Genomic DNA, 20,411 nt, shown 5'->3' with positions numbered 1-20,411 from the left:
ACCAAAACCGTATGTAGAGTTGGTTTTCGCGTATGAGTGATGGTGGCGATGATGATGAGGAGGCACACAGACACACCGTTCGGTCGGTCGGTTGATCAAGTATTCCAATCAATTTTTGGTTCGGAAATCGGTCATTTTCAGCGAAACATCACAGGCACACGCGATGAGATTTTCCGGAAAGATAAAACAAATGTTGAGAGAAAAAAAAAAACAAACATTAGAACAATGGAAACATTTTTCATCACACGATCTTTTTTTAGCTTCATACAATTTACTTTCGTACAACTCTAGAGTGAAAATTCGAATCTTGTCACACACAATTTCTTCTCCGTCTGCGAGAACAAAGCTCCCGTTCACACAATTTATGCTATAGAAGAATTGCTTAACCAAAAAATTCACCTCAAAATATTCTTCTCCTTTCTAAAACAACATAAAATTGAATAACTACTTCGGCTGATAGAGACTATGGTTGCGGTCGCGAGATGAACAACGCCTAGTATCCTTTGCAAGCGAACGGTCCACCTAGCAGGGGTATGTGCCTGTTCGTTGGCTGGCAAGTTACTTGACACTATTCACAGACAGAAGGCAGAGGTTTTGCTCACATTCACTCTTTTTCTCTCTCCTTCTCTTGTTTCTGCCGTATGAAATATGTTTGCCAAACTGCGTCGGCTGCGAACATTAGCACGAATGGAAATATACAAAATGGCGTACGAGGCAAATATTCACTCCGAGGAGACGAATGTGTCGTACGAATGAATTTCTCAGCTGAAGCTGACAGTTGAAAAGGCCGTTTCAGTTTTGAATGGTTGGCAACAAACCAGCAGAAACCAGTTGTCGGTTTCAAGTCGACAAGACATTGGGTTGGATTGCATACGCTCAATTCATTGCAACTGTATTTGGCCGTTTTGGAAAGCTGTCTGCTTTTAGACGTATTCAGAAAGAATATTCGTTCATTCATCCAAATTGTTTTTAATGCCGTTTTTGGTAGAAATTCGATGATTTCTTATTTTTCTATCCAATTACTCCTATAGAACACGATGTGTTCGTCACGATGTCTTAACACGGCCAATCATTGTTTGTAAACAAAACACGATACGGCTATATTTGGTTTGTGAACTCTGTTCAATACAACCCTTTGCTTCGAAAACGATTTCTCACTTCACTTCATTGCACAAAACGTATATCTTTGAATAAAATATTAGTACCCGCTGATTACAGAACTCCAGACTCTTGTGGCAAACCTATCTCTCCCCCAGCTCAAGTAAAACCCACTACAGGAGAACAGCTGATCAGATTTGCGTCGTCTATATCCTTGAATTTGTCTCCACTCAAATTAGAATGATTGAATACTTTGAAGAATATTCAAGATGAAAAGGAAAATTTTGAAAAATGGGTTACGCATTTGTAATGCAGTTTTTCTACAATAATAAGCTTGTCCAATTGGGGGTAATTTCTTCAATAGGAATGTTAGGATTAAGAAGATATTTAAGATGAATAGGAAAATTCGAAAAAGTCGACTACACATATGCATATTTCGCAGTGAAAATCATCAATCAGATTAATTTCACAGATCTGAACAATCCCAGACAAACTCGTTTCAAATATATTCGTTATTTTTTCAACCATCTAAAATAATCTTTAGAAATCATTTTTATGGCAAAACAACGTATACAGGATCAGCTAGTTTGATATGAATTCTGATAATTTTGCTGCATATCTACTAATACTGGTGAAAGAACCTGTATAGGGTGCTTGCAGCGTGCATATGTATTAGTAATCTGTTGGGCAGGCAAATGAGATCGCTGCATAGGATTTATACTCTACATTAATAACATGCGAATATATGTTTCTTTACGTAAAAATATTTACTTTAGCGTCAAAGCTATATACACGGAAAAAATCCATCAATTAGCTAATTCATGGAAGATACAAGGAAGCATTCGAACGTGAGCTCGAGCCTTTGTGACTTTAATCTAGGTCCAAACATGTTAATAATCCTTTCCTGCCAATTTTTCGATTCAAATCTAGTGGGAAAGCCGCTCAATGAACATCACGGAATAAGTGCTAGTAAATTAGGTAATATGCGTCTCATGAAATAACTTGCCTAACTGTTTCACAATGTTCATGTTAGTTCTATGAAATATTTCGCGCTAGTAGAAAGAACGCAACTAGGGTAACACGGGGTGATTTGGTCATATGGGGTGATTTTTCTCAAAAATTACGGCTCAACTTGGATTTTTTATAATGCCATTTCCTTCTATTGTTGAACCGTATGTACCTAAAGTAGAAAAACTTTGGTAAAACTTCACAAGTAGAGGGAAACGGTAGCATAAACACAGCAAGCACTTTGATCGTCAAAAAATGTGAGTTTTCCGATAGTGGTTTTATGGTTTTTCCCGCTAATTAAACAAACTTTAAGTTTGATAACAATAAATGAAATTAATTACATTTAAATTTTTGCGTGTTGTGTTGTGACATGGACACGTTTCTGTGGGGTGAATTGGTCCTACAGGTTTCAGACTTTTCTTTGGTCTACTTGATTCCAGATGCCGCTGAATTACAAAAATAGGATGGACAGACAACGTTGGAAGAAGGAGGAGCTTGAAAGAGCAACGCAGGCCATCGAGAACGGATTTTCTTTGAACAAGCATAAAAAGTGTTCGAAAATGCTCGACCAACAATGAGAAGATCCATGCAGAATTTCGAGATGGTGTCAATCCCACTTTTCTGGTCTGGAATCTGGCGAAGACACCTGGTATCGATCCCAAAACATTGTTACTGATTGTAACATTATTCCAAAATACTTTACATAAACATAAGTATGTTTTTTTTCCATGAAACACACACTGGACCAAATCACCCCACAGGCGGCCCAAATCACCCCGCATCAAATTTTAATATCCAAAAATCATCTCTTTTATTTTATGATATATTTGGTAGATTGAAGCTTCATATAATGATTAAACATTATTTATTCAGAGAAAACAAGTGTAGCTCAGTACACAATGTGACATTTTTTATTTAGACCGTATAGGTTTGGAAATATTAGGCAATTTTCTTAGGTGGTCCAAATTCCCCCCTTTTCCCCTATATTTAAATCATCTACAAGAACGCCGATTGATAATTAATCCGCTTCTGCCGCATAGAAACAATGAATGTCAACAAATGATTTTTGTCCAATGCTCTGTATGTATGTGTAACAATAACCCTATAGCATACCTGGGGCACTGTCTATGTACGTTGAGTACAGACAAGTGAACTCCTGAGATTCATACTGTATCTCACCGCCAGATCCGGAGAGCCCACGGAGAGCACACAGTACAATTGGAAGAGCGTGAGTGTTTCAAATGAACAAAACAAACATGAGATAAAAAAAGAGTCACTCCGCCACATCGAAAGTTTGACAGCGAAAGCAGTGTCACCAGATTTGATATAAATATAAATTCTATTAGAATTTTCCTAAAAATATTTTGCTATTTTATTATGATTTGAGGTCATTTAATTCAAACGTAATTGATGATGACGGCATCAGGTGAGCTCCGTGTTCCGTTGGTTCATAGCGAAAATGATAATGGATAGTTCAGTTTGAATAAACACACTATTAGAATATAAGGGATGAATGATAATCAACTTTTCATAATCAAATATTTGTTATATAATATTTAGAAGCCTTTTTGAAATCGATTAATACGGTAATAACTTCTTTTTCCCTATAACCTGTTTTATTTTCTAGCTGAAGGTATTTTACAGGGATGGTTTTCCCTGAAACCATATTTCTAAAAGTTAACATTCGAACTGAACTATGGTGTTCCGATTATACGACATCTATTTTTTCGGAATAGAAAAAGGGAACATTTATTATACGTTGGATTGTTCATCAATGTGTTCAATACCTTCGTGCATGTATGAGTGTGAAGCAGTTGGCACCACCTCAAAACCAAAATCAAAACCCCATGTTTTGACCAGTTTTGGTGACATTTCACTATGCAAAAACCGTAATGGAGTAGTATGAAGCCATTAAGGGGGTATACCAATGTCCTAGAAAAAAGGTAATGAAGATGGTCGAGTTTCGAGCGACATAGCATGCGCTGCCATAACTATTTCGCAAATAGTGACGTCAGTCGTTGTGTTTATCTTTGATTGCTTACCGCATCCATGTGAAAATGTTATTTTCATGAAGTAATTTATCAATTAAAAAGGTAAATTTTTTCAGAGTTCCCGCTGATTATGAGGCTAACGTGATAGCGTGCAGTGAATATTTATGAAATCACGCCGAAAAAGACGAATAAAAGTGATATTTCAATGTGCCATTTTCACTCCCCCACGTTCATAGAAACAAACGAAGTTTCATTATTCTAACGTTACGAAGTTGATGATTCGAAGGCTTTCAGTGCCGGTGTGTATGTTGTGAGAGAATAATCGCCAATTAATCAAAATTTCACCGAACATGTTATTGCTTTCGAGAGCTAAGCATACGACTGTTCTCTGGACATTTTTACCACATGAATAATCGAAATAAGCCACGATATAATTGTCGTCTGTTAAAAACAATCAGTTGAATGATTCCATGAGAATTTTGGCTCAAATTATCATACAACCGTGAGTACTTTAAACATTGTTTTGTTACTTCCATGTACATTCCATATTGAATGCAAATAATTACGACACGATATTTTGCTCGCCAATACAGATACACTTCGCCTACTGCTCCACCTCTATATGTACCTCATTGGGGGTATACTAATGAAAACTCGAAAAAGGCGATTTTTTCAGCATGGCAAAATAGATGCAAGCTGCGGGTACTTTTGTACTCGCTTGCGTTTCTGCAAATCGGAATGTTTCCCTAACACAGGTTTCAAAACCATGGATCCTGGGGAAATTAGCATTGCAAATAAGATGCAAGCTGCGGGTACTTTTGTGCTCGCTTATATTTTTGCAAACCGGAATGTGTTTTCCTTATACAGATTTCGAAACCAAGAAGTTGGGAAAATCGGCATTGTAGATACATTAAAGTCGACAGTACTTTTATACCCCCCTGCATTTTTACACCCCGGAATTCTTTGGCTCGATTATTCAAGACTGCATTGGATGATATTCCTTCATGTCGCACAGCTCACAGAACTTCCACACATACCGTTTGTTGATTAGACAAAATGATGATAACTATTTGCTGCGATAACTACTAACATAATGCATGAATTGACCTAAATTGGAATTTTTTGACGTGGGACTACGTCTAACCGGAATGTATGGAGGGTAAAATGAAAACCTAAACACAGAACATGCAGGAAAAAATGAAAGATTTTGAATGCTTATAACTCGAACATTTCTTACTGGATCGGAAATATGTTTGCATCAATTGATAGGGAATATTACTATGCATCTATCGAATATAATGTTATGTGTTGTATAATAAAATGTTATTTTTCATTGGATAAACAATGGTAAAATGTAAATGTGAAGCGTTATCTAAACGCCCTAATTGCTTCGTTTTTATTGGCCCGATTTACGATTTCCCCAACACAGCCATCAAAACCAAGCAGCCTTGGGGAAATCGGCATTGCAAATACATGAAAGTAGGGGGAATTTTGTTCTCACCGAAAAATGTTCCCTAACACAGACTTCAAAACCAAGCAGCGTAAGAGAAATTGGCATTGCAAACACATGAAAATAGGAGGAACTTTTGTTCCCACGGAAATGTGTTCTCTAACGGAGATTTCAAAACAAAGAAGGTGCCTGGAGGAGATGGGCATTGCAAATTCATGCAAGTTGGGGGTATGTTTGTTCCGACTGGAAAGTGTTTCGCTAACAGAGGTCCAAGGTTTCTGGGGAAATCGGCTCTGCAAATAAATGATGATATTGAACTTAAGAGGCTTTGAACTTTTCAGTTCATTCGCCTCTAGCAAATAAATGCAAACTGCGTGTACTTTTGTACTTTTTTGTGTAGACTAGAATATGTTTCCTTAGCACGATCTTCTAAACATAGGAACCTGGGAAAATCGTGCAAACACTAGAGGCGAATTAACTTTCAAGTTTCAAGCAAATTCGCGGTTTGAGAAGTACGTACACTTAAGAGATGCAAACTTGTAAATGTAAAATGTAAAAATGTTAAATGTAAAATAAAATAATCGTTGAATAATTCTCCCGTTCACATATTTTGCATCATACCAAACGTAAAAGGACTGTCATTAAATTTACTTGCAACGAAGAACATAATGTATCACAATGCATGAATTGACCTTACATGGCATCTGTTCAATCTTTGTATTCACAAAGCAAATAAATTGAATTCAATTAGATTCGAAAATTGTTTCATTCAATCAAGAATTTAATCAATACAAACAGATGATTGCTAAACTAAGGTAGTCCTACGCCAACCTTGCGGTTATATCATAAATAAAACCCACCCATTTTTTTGCAATTGAATTCGTAAATAGTCATTAACTAGTTTAATCAATAATTTAATCAATATACATAAAAGATAGCTCTGAGCGATATCGTACCCAATGAGGAACATCCGAGGTGCGATCATTGCTAATTGAAGAAACACAAATGATTACTACTCAACGGAAATACTACGTTAACCTTGCGGTTATATCATAGGTATAATCTTATCATAGTTTTTTTTACAGTTTTGCTTTGATAAAAGAACACACACTGTGATGTAGTGGAAAGACCATTCGATTGAACCTTGTAGAAAAAAAATGTAAGTTTCGGCCAATTTTCGATGTTGAAACAGTCATTTCCCGAAAAATGGAAGATTGAAAAAAAATAGTTCTTGAACATTGGGTTTCTCTAACGCCAATAATCAAAATTACACCAATGACTTTCGTTAAAAAAAATATCTTCTACAGCTTAGCCGCTAATGAATTAAACAGGGTAAATGATGTTAGTTTTGTACAATTGTGGGTCAGTTCACGCAACTAGTAAATACAAATCGATTTTTCTTCATGAAAATCACATGTAATAAAGACGAGTTTGGGTTTGTTGAAAAGCCACAAGTCTCTAATTGCTATTAATATCGTAAGGCGTTCAAATTATTCAAATTTAAATGTTTTTTTAAAGATTTCCTTCAAAGAGAAATTATGAGCATAGTTTGTCTGGGTTTGAAAATCACGATTTATGAAACTTTATTCTGCTACGCGTAAACAAACCGCAACGCGCCAAGCGGCTGTCACAGTAATCATGTGAACAAACCAACATCAGTGCATTTCAGAATTACTCACAAGATATTCAATTTTCATCTGCTGTCGCACTGTATAGTGAAAAACGTCGAAAAACTCGAGCAAGTGCTCTGTAAGATAAATTTTCATTTTTCAATCTTCGACAATGGATTTGTTTGTATTGGTGAAAACATCGTTATTTTTTCGACACTGATGCCAGACAACAGCATCGAAACAGCTTCAATGACCACTCAATAAAATGTTATTCCTGAGTCATAGCGTTTCATGTCATGGAAATCAATAGAATCAAATTGTGTTGATATCAATACAATTATTATTGTTACGTTTAATGGGTCTATAATGTTAGTTTTAGCAACTTTAACATTGGGTAAGAAAATTGTATTGCAAAGCTCGGAACACTGCCACGGTTGCCTATGCTTTCAAAAACAGTAAACGGAAAAGTATTACGTTCAATCAAAATGCCTCGGCTAACGAAGAGAAGGGTTAAGGCTCTCCAACGTGAATATGTGAAAACAATACGATCAACGAAGGAAAATATTAAGGAATTATCAACATCGAGTTACTTCGCATGTGTTATAAGTTTGCTCATGTTACGCTCGCGTATAATCAGGATTTTACTTCACATGCAAATGCGCCTTCTATATATATTTATATTTGCAATTGTTCATCGGAACATATCGTTCATAAATTTTACTTTAGTATTGAATTGTTATTTTTTTTTCAAATGTATTCAAAGACTCGTGCCAATGAAGCGCCACACAGTCTGATAAGTGAATTGATCTATTTACGTGTGCTTTACTCTTCTCTCATAAACACTATTACCCCATTTTTACTCGTGGGTTTACCTATACCACTACAATGGCTAGCTTCCACCTTCACCTTAATTACATGATTCAGATACCGTCGATAATGGTGAAAATGTGTCAAAAAAGATAGATTTTGAACTTTTTGTTGAATAACTATCGTAAATTAGAGTAATACACAATTCTGATTTCGTAAAAATGTTCATCATCTAATGATGAACACTCATAAGTGTTCAAAGAATTGTTGAATAATAATAATACCAATTTCCATGAAAATCTGACAATCACTATATTGGTTTGGCATGGAATTCAATTTTGTGCTTGACCCATTCTCACCCCCACTCAGTGTAAATAAGAGATTATTTCGAAAATATTGAAATTCGAATGAAAAAAAAAATTTTGATGTTCAAAATTAGTAATCACTTTAAAGAATAATTCTATCCAATCTTTACAATTTTAGTAGTTCTGTATAATGCTGGGCATGAGATTTTTTATGAGGTGTTATTTGATGGCTATTTACACATCCAACTTTGTTGAATTATTAAATAGTAACTGTTTATACTACAGTTGAGTATTTTACATTGGTAGTTGTGGAAATATGCCTCCTATTAAACGACCCACAGCTTTAAAAAATGTTCGCAATATTTGTCAAGATATTACTAATAGTAATTTTCTTCATTTTTGACCCAATTTCACTCCTATAACCCATTTTCACCCCCATCGACGGTATATAAATCTGATGCAAGTGCAAGCATGATGTTTACAATATTTGTAAGTGTTATAATCCAGAAAAGGTTTGAATATGTACTAAATAATCATTTGGTGGTTGAATTAAAGCTAGCTCAAATGAGGGACGCATTGACACCAATGCATAATGATCCAGGAGATGCATTTAAGTGGAAATTTGCATTTAGAGCTTGACAGTTATTCTCTAGGTAAAAACTGTCTTAGACAAAGTTGTTACTCATGATAGAGCGCTCGTTTTTGTGTTGTCAGAAATAGTCGATGAAATAAAAAATCTAACTTTCTTATCTTTATAGATAGAGGTAAACATAGTTCGACAATGTTGTAGCTCCAATTATTTGAGACATCTTTGTAGAACGAAGTTTTTCTCTGTCTCTTGAAATAACCGATATAGGGTTTTTTTCTAAGTTACGTTAGGGTCACCATGAAAAAAAAGTGTTTTTTTGCTCTAACTTTTATATTTAAAATTTTACATGCAAAATGTCTTCGAAAGACTTTTAGAGCATACTAATACAAACATTTTTCGATGCAGAACTTGTCAAAATCTCAAGTTTACTCAAAGTTATTCATATTTCTTCCCAGAAAACACGCTTTTTTCATTTGTTTGTCATTTTTTCTGGGGCGAACATTTGTTTGTTGATGTAATTTAATGAACAGATTTCACTCTATATAATACGTGATTTTGAAAACTATATTATTTTTTGTGTTTGAGTAAATTAAAATTGAAATCATGAGTTTTGGATGAAAACCCATCAATAACTTTGAGCAGGGTTAAGATATTGCCATGTTCAGCATCGCAAAATATTCGTATTGATAAGCTCTAAAAGTCGTACGAAGACCATTTTGACGTAGAATTTTAAATATAAAAGTTAGAGTAAAAAACCCGTTTTTTCATAGTTACCCTAATGCAACTCAGATAGAAAGTGCTAAAAACTACTTTGTGGGAGATATTTATTGTTTAGACAAAAACTGTCTTAGACAAAGTTGTTACATATGATAGAGCGCTCATTTTTATGTTATCAAAAATAGGGTGATCAACATTGTCGATGAAATGAAAAATCTAACTTTTTTATCTTTATAGATAGAAATAAACATAGTTTAACAATGTGGTAGCCCCACTTATTTTAAACAGCTTTGGAGAACAAAGCTTTTTCTATCTTTTAAAATAATCGATTAGTTGCATTAGGGTGAAAAAACGTGTTTTTTCTGCTTTAACTTTTATATTTCAAATTCTACATCAAAACTGTCTTCGTACGACTTTTAGAGCTTATCGATACCAACATTTTGCGATGAAGAACTTGTTTATATCTTAGTCCTACTCAAAGTTATTGATTGTTTTTTACCCAAAATCTAATGATTTCAATTTTGATTTACTCAAACACGAAAAATAAAAAAAATCACACATCATGTAGAGTGAAATATGCTCCTTCAAATACCGCCAATAAACTTTGTTTACGTTTGCCCCAGAAAGAATGACAAACAATTGAAGAGAGCGTATTTTTTGGGAAGAAATATCAAAAACTTTGAGTGAAGTTGAGATATCGACAAGTTCTGCATCGGAAAATGTTTGTCTTAGTAAGCTCTAAAAGTCTTTCGAAGACAGTTTGCATGTAGAATTTGAAATATAAAAAGGAGAGCGAAGAAATAGTTTTTTTTTCATGGCAACCCTAACGTAACAAAGAAAATAGGCGCTATATCGATTATTTCAAGAGATAGAGAAAAACTTTGTTCTACAGAGATGTCTCAAATAATTGGGACTACAACATTGTCGAACTATATTTGCCTCTATCTATAAAGATGAAAAAGTTATATTTTTTATTTCATCGACAATTTTGGTCACCCTATTTTTGATAACATAAAAATGAGCGCTCTATCATATGTAACAACTTTGTCTAAGACATTTTTTGTCTAGAGAATAACTGTCAAGCTCTAAATGCTAATTTCCACTTAAATGCATCTCCTGGACCATTGTGCAATGGAAAGTGGACTTTATAAACCTTTAAAACAAGTGAATCCTTAAAAATATCCTATAAAGCTACTGTAAATCATTCAAAAGACAATTTTATTTATATGTTTGGAAACATTTGAATACCTGATTTAATATAGGGGCGCTGAACTAGAGCTTTCAAAAAAGTGGACAAACCAAGATCATATTTTCGACTGGACAAACGAACACCAAATACCTTATCTTTTTTCTAAACCAAGTCGAGTAAAAGAAAGTAATTTGAGTTTTTCTATCATTTAGTGCGTATTTGGTGTGTAAATGAATTTATTCGATTCAGAAAATCTAAGAAATTTAACGTAAGGCGTGACAAGGCATAATTGGTGTGAGCACGAGAACTGGAGAAGAAACTACTTTGTTACAACAAAAATAATAAGAAATACCGAAATTCATCTAATGACAATTTAATTTTAATTTAGTTTAAGCAAGCTAAATTTTAAGCTGCTTCATAATTTGTGTCTGTTTCGGGGATAGAGAAATAAAATTGAATGTAATTCATGTTAGATAATATTGACCAGAAAATAATGCACGAATTGGCAATGAAAAGGATCATATGTTTTGTCCAACAATGTGTAAAAAATCCCATATTTTGACACATATTCCCTATCGATCAATGACCTTGAAAACAAACATATGCCCAACTATCCCATCTACGTAATTCATTAACGAGTAGCAACAAATAGATAATGTGCAGCAGATCGTAACTTAGCAGTAATTGAGCTGAACGAATGTTAGCAAAAAAAAACAAAACAAGCATGCATCTCACATCATCGTGAGATAAATGAGCGGCGGCATTAATTGAGCCAATAAAATGCATCGAGCACCGAGCTATTCGTCATTGGAGGTGGATGATGAACAGGATGCAGATCTAGGCGCATTCTTCGCAATATTGAAAAACCTTGTACGGATTGGAAACAATTGTTCGAAAAACGGTCCACTCCATGCTTTCGCCGTGGGTCACCATCAGCATCTCGGGCACAGCAAGGGTTCATTCAAGTGTTCAATCTTCAGACCGATTCCAAACTCGAACTTGTGTTTGGTTGCTGCTATTTATAGTCTAATGAGCAATATTGCCTCACTTGTTATCAGTTTGTTGGTTGGTCAGAAGGGGCTCCTGCCGTCCGATAGACTACGGAGAGTAAATGGAAGTTTTATGGAATGATAGCTCGTGTCGTGGTGATTAAAATTACGCAATCTACGAAATTCGCAACATGCTCTCCTGACGCTTTATAAATAAAAAAAAACGCTCGGTTATCACACGGCTGTTGGATACTAAATTGATCGAACCCTTTGTTCATTCCACTGTTGTGTACATGGTGGAAATGCAAAAATATCTAAATCAAGTACAATCTGTTTACCAGATTTCACACAACTAGCTCATACAAATTATTTCTAGTCTGTTTCCCACCTGCCCCACGAAGCTGATCAGCTAGGTTTGCGTCTGTTAGACTCAATCGTCTTCGTTTCATCCTCCACGGATCGGTGCGGAATCCGACGAGTAGTACCGTTTCAACGTAGTTTCCATTTTCGGACATCCGTCCGGTGATGTCTGCCTAGAGCTTGCTTACTCGCTTGTGCTACAGCCGCGCACACAGTCAATCGATAAGGGAAGCAGCGAAAAGAAAAACAACCACCGAAGCCGCCGCCGCCGCCGTTTTGATTGTTAATAACTTTCTCAAGGCGTTCGTGGCTGGGAATGTGAAATTTTCTTTGCCAACCCTCGCAGAAGCATCAGCAATGGAAACAATATTTCTTCCACACACTAGATATATTGTGTTGCCTGGCTCACATGAGCCGCTATCATCGTGATGGGTTTGATAGTAATGATTCCTAAACATTTCAAGGAAACCCATTCCGTTATCTTGGATGTAGAATGTGTTTGCCAAATGCTCCACAGTGACTACGATACGGAAAAATCCGATTATAACAATGTGACTATCAGATATTCTGTATGAGACAAGGTGCAGCTGAATCATATAGATAATGGTGTACTAAAAAGAATCCCATTGCTTTTACACAATTCGTCAATATAATTTCGGGACTGGTAGTGAAAATGAACTTTTAAACAAGTTGTTCTGATATTGGTTGATTTCATTATTCAGAGCGGTGTCCTCCAGCTTCAAGGTACATCTTCACATTTTTACGCCTTTCGGGAACATATGGAGGGTACTAATCATCGGTATCGTCTCAAAAATCGAATTTTGAGCACTAATCTCGCATAGTGGTCAGAAAGCCGGGGACATTGATTGTTCCAATGAAATCCTTTCTAGAAGCATTGTGTCTTCAACAAAGTTGATCTTACGATTCCTCATAACGAGGAAAAATTAATAACTCCCCAGGAATGCTTTCAAGAAACATGTTGTTTTCTGCAAAGTTGATCGTATGATTTCTGGCTATAACGGAATGATGGTTTAGTTCATAATATCACCGTCAGGGCGCACAGTGGTCGGAAAAAATATCAAAATGCAGAAAAATTTATAATTCCTCAGGAATGCCTTCTAGAAACATTGCATCTTCTACAAAGTACATCCTATTATCCCTGGCCATAAATTTCTCACGAAGGCGCTCAAAAAGTTGCCTCCTAGTAACCTAAAATAGCTTAATCCTGTTATAAACAAACAATAACATCAACCTTCACTAGGTATTCCTTTTCCTAAACGTATGGAATTAATCATAATTACCAAATAAATGCTTTCGGCTTACAAATTTCAAACACCACGTCTTATACTGAACGTAAACAAATCAAATAATACAGCTGTTTGCCTCGAGTCAGGGATAGTATTTTAATCTTCTATCTATATAAATAAAAATGTAAGGCCAAATGTGTTGCTAAGCGCGAAACCCGAATTATGAATCGTCCGATTTAAGCCATCTTTATTTTGATGTATTCGTCTCTGCCCGTAGATCAATGTTATGGAGAGAAAAATAGGATAATTTTCGGAAAACTCTGAAGGAAGGTCGGAAAATTGATTTCCCATACGTTTTAAAATTACATCATGATAAGCGTTGTCGGTCCATTCAATGTTTGCGCTATCGAAATTAATCTTTGTTTGAAAGTGGAAATGGATTTTCAGGTGAAATAACGCACTTCCATATACTTTATCTTCTATATCTATATAAATAAAAATGGAAGGCAGAATGTGTTGCTAAGCGCAAAGCCCGAAGAAGTCCGATTTGAGTCGTCTTTATTTTGTTGTATTTGTCTTGGCCCATAGATCAATAGAGCGGATAGAAAAATCGGAAAATTTTCGAAAATTCTGTAAATTGAATACCCCTATGTTCGAAAATTACATCATGATAAACGTTGTTAGTCCATTCGATGTTTGCGCTAAAGAAATTTATCTCTGTTTGAAGGTGGAAATGGATTTTCAGGCAGAATAACGCATTTCTATCTATTAGGCTGTCAAAAAAGTCCTGCGGTATTTCCGCGAGGTGTCGTTGTAAGCGCGTAGTTCTAGTTGTATTCATTGTATCGAGTCATACTATAGCTTGTTGGAAAGGTATTTTTGCGCTATAATATAGTCCTTGACAGTGTTTTGTTTGGTTAAGTCGTTTGTGAGTTATAGTGTCGCAAATATGGAGCAATATAAAGAGAAAATCCGACATATTTTACAGTACTACTATGACAAAGGCAAAAATGCATCTCAAGCTGCAAATAAAATTTGTGCAGTTTATGGACCCGATACAGTTTCCATTTCCACCGCACAACGATGGTTTCAACGTTTTCGTTCTGGTGTAGAGGTCGTCGAAGATGCGCCACGCTCCGGAAGGCCTGTCGTCGAAAATTGCGACAAAATCGCTGAATTAGCCGAGAAAGACCGGCATAGTAGCAGCCGTAGCATCGGCCAAGAGCTGGGGATAAGTCATCAAACCGTTATTAACCATTTGAAGAAGCTTGGATTCACAAAGAAGCTCGATGTATGGGTGCCACACACGTTGACGCAAAAAAATATCTTTGACCGTATCGACGCATGTGAATCGCTGCTGAATCGCAACAAAATCGACCCGTTTCTGAAGCGGATGGTGACTGGCGATGAAAAGTGGGTCACTTACGACAACGTGAAGCGCAAACGGTCGTGGTCGAAGCCCGCTGAAGCGGTTAAGACGGTGGCCAAGCCCTCATTAACGGCCAGGAAAGTTCTGCTGTGTGTTTGGTGGGATTGTCAAGGAATTTTGTCAGAACAACGCCAGGCCACACACTTCTTTGGTGACGCGCCAGAAGCTCCGGGAGCTCGGATGGGAGGTTCTTTTGCTTCCGCCGTATAGTCCGGACCTTGCACCAAGTGACTACCACCTGTTTTTTTCCATGGCGAACGAGCTAGGTAGTCAGAAGTTAGCCACAAAAGAGACCTGTGAAAATTGGCTATCCGAGTTTTTTGCCAATAAGGGAGCGAGCTTCTATAACAGGGGTATTATGAAGTTGGCATCTCGTTGGGAATAAGTCATCGAACAAAACGGCGCATATTTGACTTAAAACAGATGATTGTAACTAATTTAATGATCAAATGAAAATTCAAAAAAAAAATACCGCAGGACTTTTTTGACAGCCTAATATAAAAAGGGTTGTCACATCAAATTGCATCACGGAAAAAACGCTGTAGAAATTTAATTATTAGGAATTATATCTTCAGCTGTCGCTTATAATCAGATAAGAGTGTATAGATCACGTTGGCCATGCTTCACTGTCAATGTTTCGTAAATTTGGAAAAATGTCGTCGAACGAAAAAGAGCGTCGTGAATTAATCCTGTGCACTCATTTCGAGAATCCGGAGTTGTCACATCGGGACATCGGTAAGATGCTGGAAATCGTCCAATCCACGGTCAGCAGAGTACTAAAACGATACTTCGAGAACCTAATCATCGACCGGAAGGTGAAGAACGGCAAAAATGGATGCTCCGTCAGTGAAAAAGATCACAAGCGCGTAGTTAAGCAGTTTAGACGTGATCCGAGAAGTTCGGTCCGGGATGTCGCCAATAAGCTGAATTTGTCAAGTTCATTCGTCCAGCGGACCAAGCAGCGGAAGGGCCTGCGTACATACAAGGTTCAGAAGGCTCATAACCGCGACGAAAGGCAAAACATGGTGGGAAAGACGCGAGCCCGGAAGCTGTACACCGAGATGCTGACGAAGCCGCATTGCCTGGTAATGGACGACGAAACCTACGTCAAAGCGGACTTTCGTCAGCTGCCGGGCCTGTTGTTCTTCTCCGCAGAGGACAACTTCAGCGTTCCGGAGGAGATTCGCAAGCAGAAACTATCCAAGTTTGCCAAAAAGTACATGGTGTGGCAAGCGATCTGCTCTTGCGGAAAGCGGAGCGCCCCCTTCGTGATGACCGGCACGGTAAACGGGCAGGTTTACCTTAAGGAGTGCCTACAGAAGCGCTTACTACCACTATTGAAGCAGCACGAGGGCCCGACCATCTTCTGGCCGGATCTCGCTTCGTGTCACTATTCAAAGGACGTGTTGGAGTGGTACGAAGCCAACGGGATCACCTTCGTGCCAAAGGAAATGAACCCGCCCAACAGGCCGGAGGTTCGCCCAATAGAGAAATATTGGGCGATTATGAAGCAGGCCCTCCGGAAGAACCCAAAAGTTGTCAAATCGGAGGCGGACTTCAAGAGAAAATGGATTTCTGTTCAAAAAAAACTACAACCTGACGTTGTACAGAACCTTATGGACGGGGTAAAGAGGAGGGTACGAGCATACGGGCTTGGGCTCGAAGTATGAATAAAAAGAAAATGCCAAAAGTTGTTTAATAGTTTTTATTTTACTGTCTCAAATTTTCAAAAGGATCGGTCTACTGGGCGAATTTCTACAGCGTTTTTTCCGTGATGTAATGTGATGTGACACACCCTTTAAATAAAAAAGAAAGGCGAAATGTGTTGTTAATCGCAAAATTCAAATTAGCGATGAAACGGATATCCGGTAACTATCTGGTACCCGGCCTATCCGGCCAATATTTGCTATCCGGCCGGATATCAGATAGTAGAAAAAAAACAATAACTTCTCACACAATAACACAAGATAAATCACAACAAAACAGCAGCTAATTGAAAATAAGGTTTGAATACTAAAATGCTAAAATCTTTCAGAGTATTTATTCGCAGGTTCACCGCAAGTTATTTTATATAGGGGAGGTGGTGGTAAAACGGACATGTTAAGAAGAACTTCAATTATATCTTTGGAAACTCATGTTTTCCAAAACTTTGATGCAGTTTCTTGCAATTCAATATACTGTTTTTCTACCTAATAGGCCAAATATTTTGCAAAAAAGTGTTTTTCATTGTTTGACGTAGAACTACATCTTTCATTAAGGGTGCCAATTTCCCAAGATTTGTTTGTTATGCTATACATTACAATCCCATAGTCGGTATATGGTTCAAATTGATGAAAATTGGAAGCATTCCCATTTCCTCATACATTTGTTCTGTCCATTTGTGTGCTTTCCCAAACAGAGCTGCCTATAACGAGCAACTTATCGACGAGCAACGAAGGGGAAATCGTAAGATCTAAAGTCTCCGTGAACAAAGGAAAAGAAGAAGAACGAAAAGGGGATATTTGCCTAAAGTATAAACAGTGGATCTCGCTGAGGCAAGCAGTCATTCTTCGTGAGGAAACCGACTGAACAACATCGTTGCTGGGCGAGCTGGACGGCGAGGGATCGAATGCCTTTCTCAAGGCAATGGGGGTGGAGGAGTAAAATCATGGATAAAGTAAAGTTTTCCAATGGCCTTTTTGAAGGTTACAGACGAATGAACTGAAGAAGTTTAAAGTCTCAAGCAAGGAAGGAAGGCAAACTTTCAGTATCGTCCTGTATTCAAAGCAATGAATACCACTTGCTCTTCCTTGTTTTGCGTCATCACATGTCTTCGTTTTGGATTGAGCCGTGGACGCGACCAAATTACTCACTCGCTGATGTCTCTGGCATTGCAATCATTGCATCAAACTGACGCCATTCCATTAAGGTTGTGTGGGGAATCATCAAGCTAGGCTATCTAGGTAAATTTTCTGGAATTTTGTCAGTGATTTGGTTTCGCATCACGGTAGGAAAGCTTTCTCCACAAAGAATGACAGCTAAGCTAATCTAGACTGGCAATATTAACAGACAGGGCTTCTGTTAAGAGCGCCAAACGGAGATAAGTGTGTGTATATTTAGTTGCTTCAAGCCATCGATATATGGATATTTGTATGCGTACGTGCGTGCTTCATAACCCGTACGTTAAAATAGTGCATCTTCGCTACGCGGAAACTCCATTTGTATCTGCTCCCGTGTGCATTGGCCCTGTAACGATGCTACAATCGCCTATGATTGACGATTGTTTGGTGTTGCAAATTATGCAGTCGTAATGATAAATATAAATAAGGAGGGAAAATAGCGGGAGGAAAATATTTACGCTAGGGTATTGGTAATGAATCTCTGCTGAGGCAAATATTCAGCCTTTTTCCAAGCAGTTAACATTGTTTGTTTTGTGTCATCAATGCATTAAACTGACGCTATGGTAAAGCAGGTGTTAAGCTTGTGCACCAAAAAAATTATTTGGAGAATACCATGTTATGCAATAAGTTATATTAAGTTATTAATTTATTTGGGCTCGCGTGCCAGTCGCATAACTGCTTTCTGCTAGGATTGCATTTGCGCTAGTCTTGATCATAATAAAGCAGTGCTACTCTTTTCGAGGTTGCTGAGATAGATAGAGTAGAGTTTATTTCGTTTATTTAGTCACCAAGAAAGTGAATGTCGTTCTGAAATTATGTATTTGGTTTCGCTTGCCAGTAGCAAAACTTTCTCCACTAAGGATGACAGCTGCGCTTATCTCGAGCATGTATTGTTCTGGGAGCACAAGAATGAATCATCAAACAATTATCGTCAAATTATTCTACAATAAAAACACATTTCAGGGCGACTAAACTGGTAGAATGATTATTTCAAAATTTTCGTAGCATTATAAAATAATATGTTATAGTTATAAACAAGCGACTTGAATTAAACTACAGTAGTAGTATAGTAGTTCTACGTCAAAAATGCGGTCGTCTCTTGAACACAACCTCCTATACTTTTTTACAGAAATTAAAACAGACTGAAAAGTACAACATTTTTTTCGATGCGGGTTATTACATATAGTGAGGGAGAATATGGACAGGTTTGTAATATATGAAACGTAGAGGTTTATCGATCGCGAGAGGAATAATTTTATTCAACCAAGGTCTGAACTCATCACGAATGTCCGTTAAATTGATTTCCGTTTATAGAGGCAGGGCATTTCATAGGAATAGATTAAACAGACTTTTCACAGTCTATCTCACTCCCACTGGCAACTAACCGTTTTACCCCACCAGTACAATTATTTCAATAATTTTCCACTCAAAAATGAGTTTACTTTTTCGTACATACTTAATAATGCTTCTCTGTTAGCTCACAAATCGAAATATAACCATCAGCGAATTGGATTTTGATATTAAACCACTCAACATGCTTAATATCGAAGCAGCTAAAATTACATCCACTTTTGATCAGTATTCATTGCCATTGGGTGGCTTAAATATTATAAAATAACATGTAGGAGGTGTTCTCCTTAACAGCAATCTGAAAATCAAAATGTAACTATACAAATCAACAACCTGTCCATATTAACACCCCCCTGTCCGTATTACCCGCGGTCTCCCTACGCTAATAAGATTTTATGTTGGGCTGATACCGTTTCAAGTATTCCAAAATAGTCTGACTTGAACCTCGGGCCCGATATTTGGTAATTTGAATCTTCTCATAAGTATTTGAAATAACTTCCCAGTCCAGCGTTTAAAGATGCTCTCATGTAAGGTGAGTTCGGTGTAAGTCTCATCCTCATCCGAATATTATTTTATGCAGCAACATGTGAAATTACCTCGGATATATAGGAGAAGCTTATAGAAGCTTGTATTTTTTGTTATTTCTTCAAATACCTAAAGAAGCATAATTCACCACTGTTGTGTCGTCTAATTAGTGAGTGTGTGTGCTTTCTCTCAGATTATCATCCCTGAAGACAGTTCTAAGTTTTTTAAGTCTTGAATCTTGAATGAAAATAATTGATTGATGTTCCTTGTTTATTTAAATTGGTAGTACTTACTCTCTTACTCGACTAGTATTAAAATTATTGTGAAGTATCCACAACAAACTTTACATTGTAATAGAATATCCTTGATTCTCTATCAAAGGATATTCATTCTAAACGGAGAATTTAATCATCGTTCCTTATTTTTATGTAAAAATGTGTTAATTTGTCTCTAAAATGTATTTCTTCATTTGCTTCATGCACACATGCAGTTTATCCCAGTTTCCTATTCGCAAATAGGGAGCCGAATAACCGACTGCCGGATATCTGCCATACAAATGAAACTAAAATTTTTGCATTACTCGAGAATTAATCAAGCTAATGGAACAAATTTTGCATGTGAAGGTGGTTAGATACTCCTCCCCCTCTCTTAGGTGGGGCTGCAAATGCAACGAAACGGTTCCATGGTGAATAGACACTCATCCCTTCTCTCTGGGGAGGACTGCCATACAACTAAAGCATATATTTCTGCATAATTCAAGAACTAATCAAGCAAACTAAACCAAATTTGGCATGTGGAGGTTTTAGGGGGCAAGAAATATTTCTAAGGTGGTTCAACAATCCTTCCACCTTTCTGAGGGGGGTGTATT

At 37.0% G+C, this 20,411-nt stretch overlaps 1 protein-coding gene across 1 annotated transcript in view; it reads right to left on the bottom strand.

Annotated features, from left to right (window-relative positions):
• LOC129767419 (ras-like GTP-binding protein Rho1) overlaps positions 1–20,411 on the bottom strand; it is a 56,668-nt gene that overhangs the window by 25,780 nt on the left and 10,477 nt on the right. The window lies entirely within an intron of this gene.

This window comes from Toxorhynchites rutilus, chromosome 2, assembly GCF_029784135.1.
Source record: "Toxorhynchites rutilus septentrionalis strain SRP chromosome 2, ASM2978413v1, whole genome shotgun sequence".
NCBI lineage: Eukaryota > Metazoa > Arthropoda > Insecta > Diptera > Culicidae > Toxorhynchites > Toxorhynchites rutilus.
Note: the sequence above shows the minus strand (reverse complement) of the source record. Positions and strands in the feature narration are given on the sequence as shown.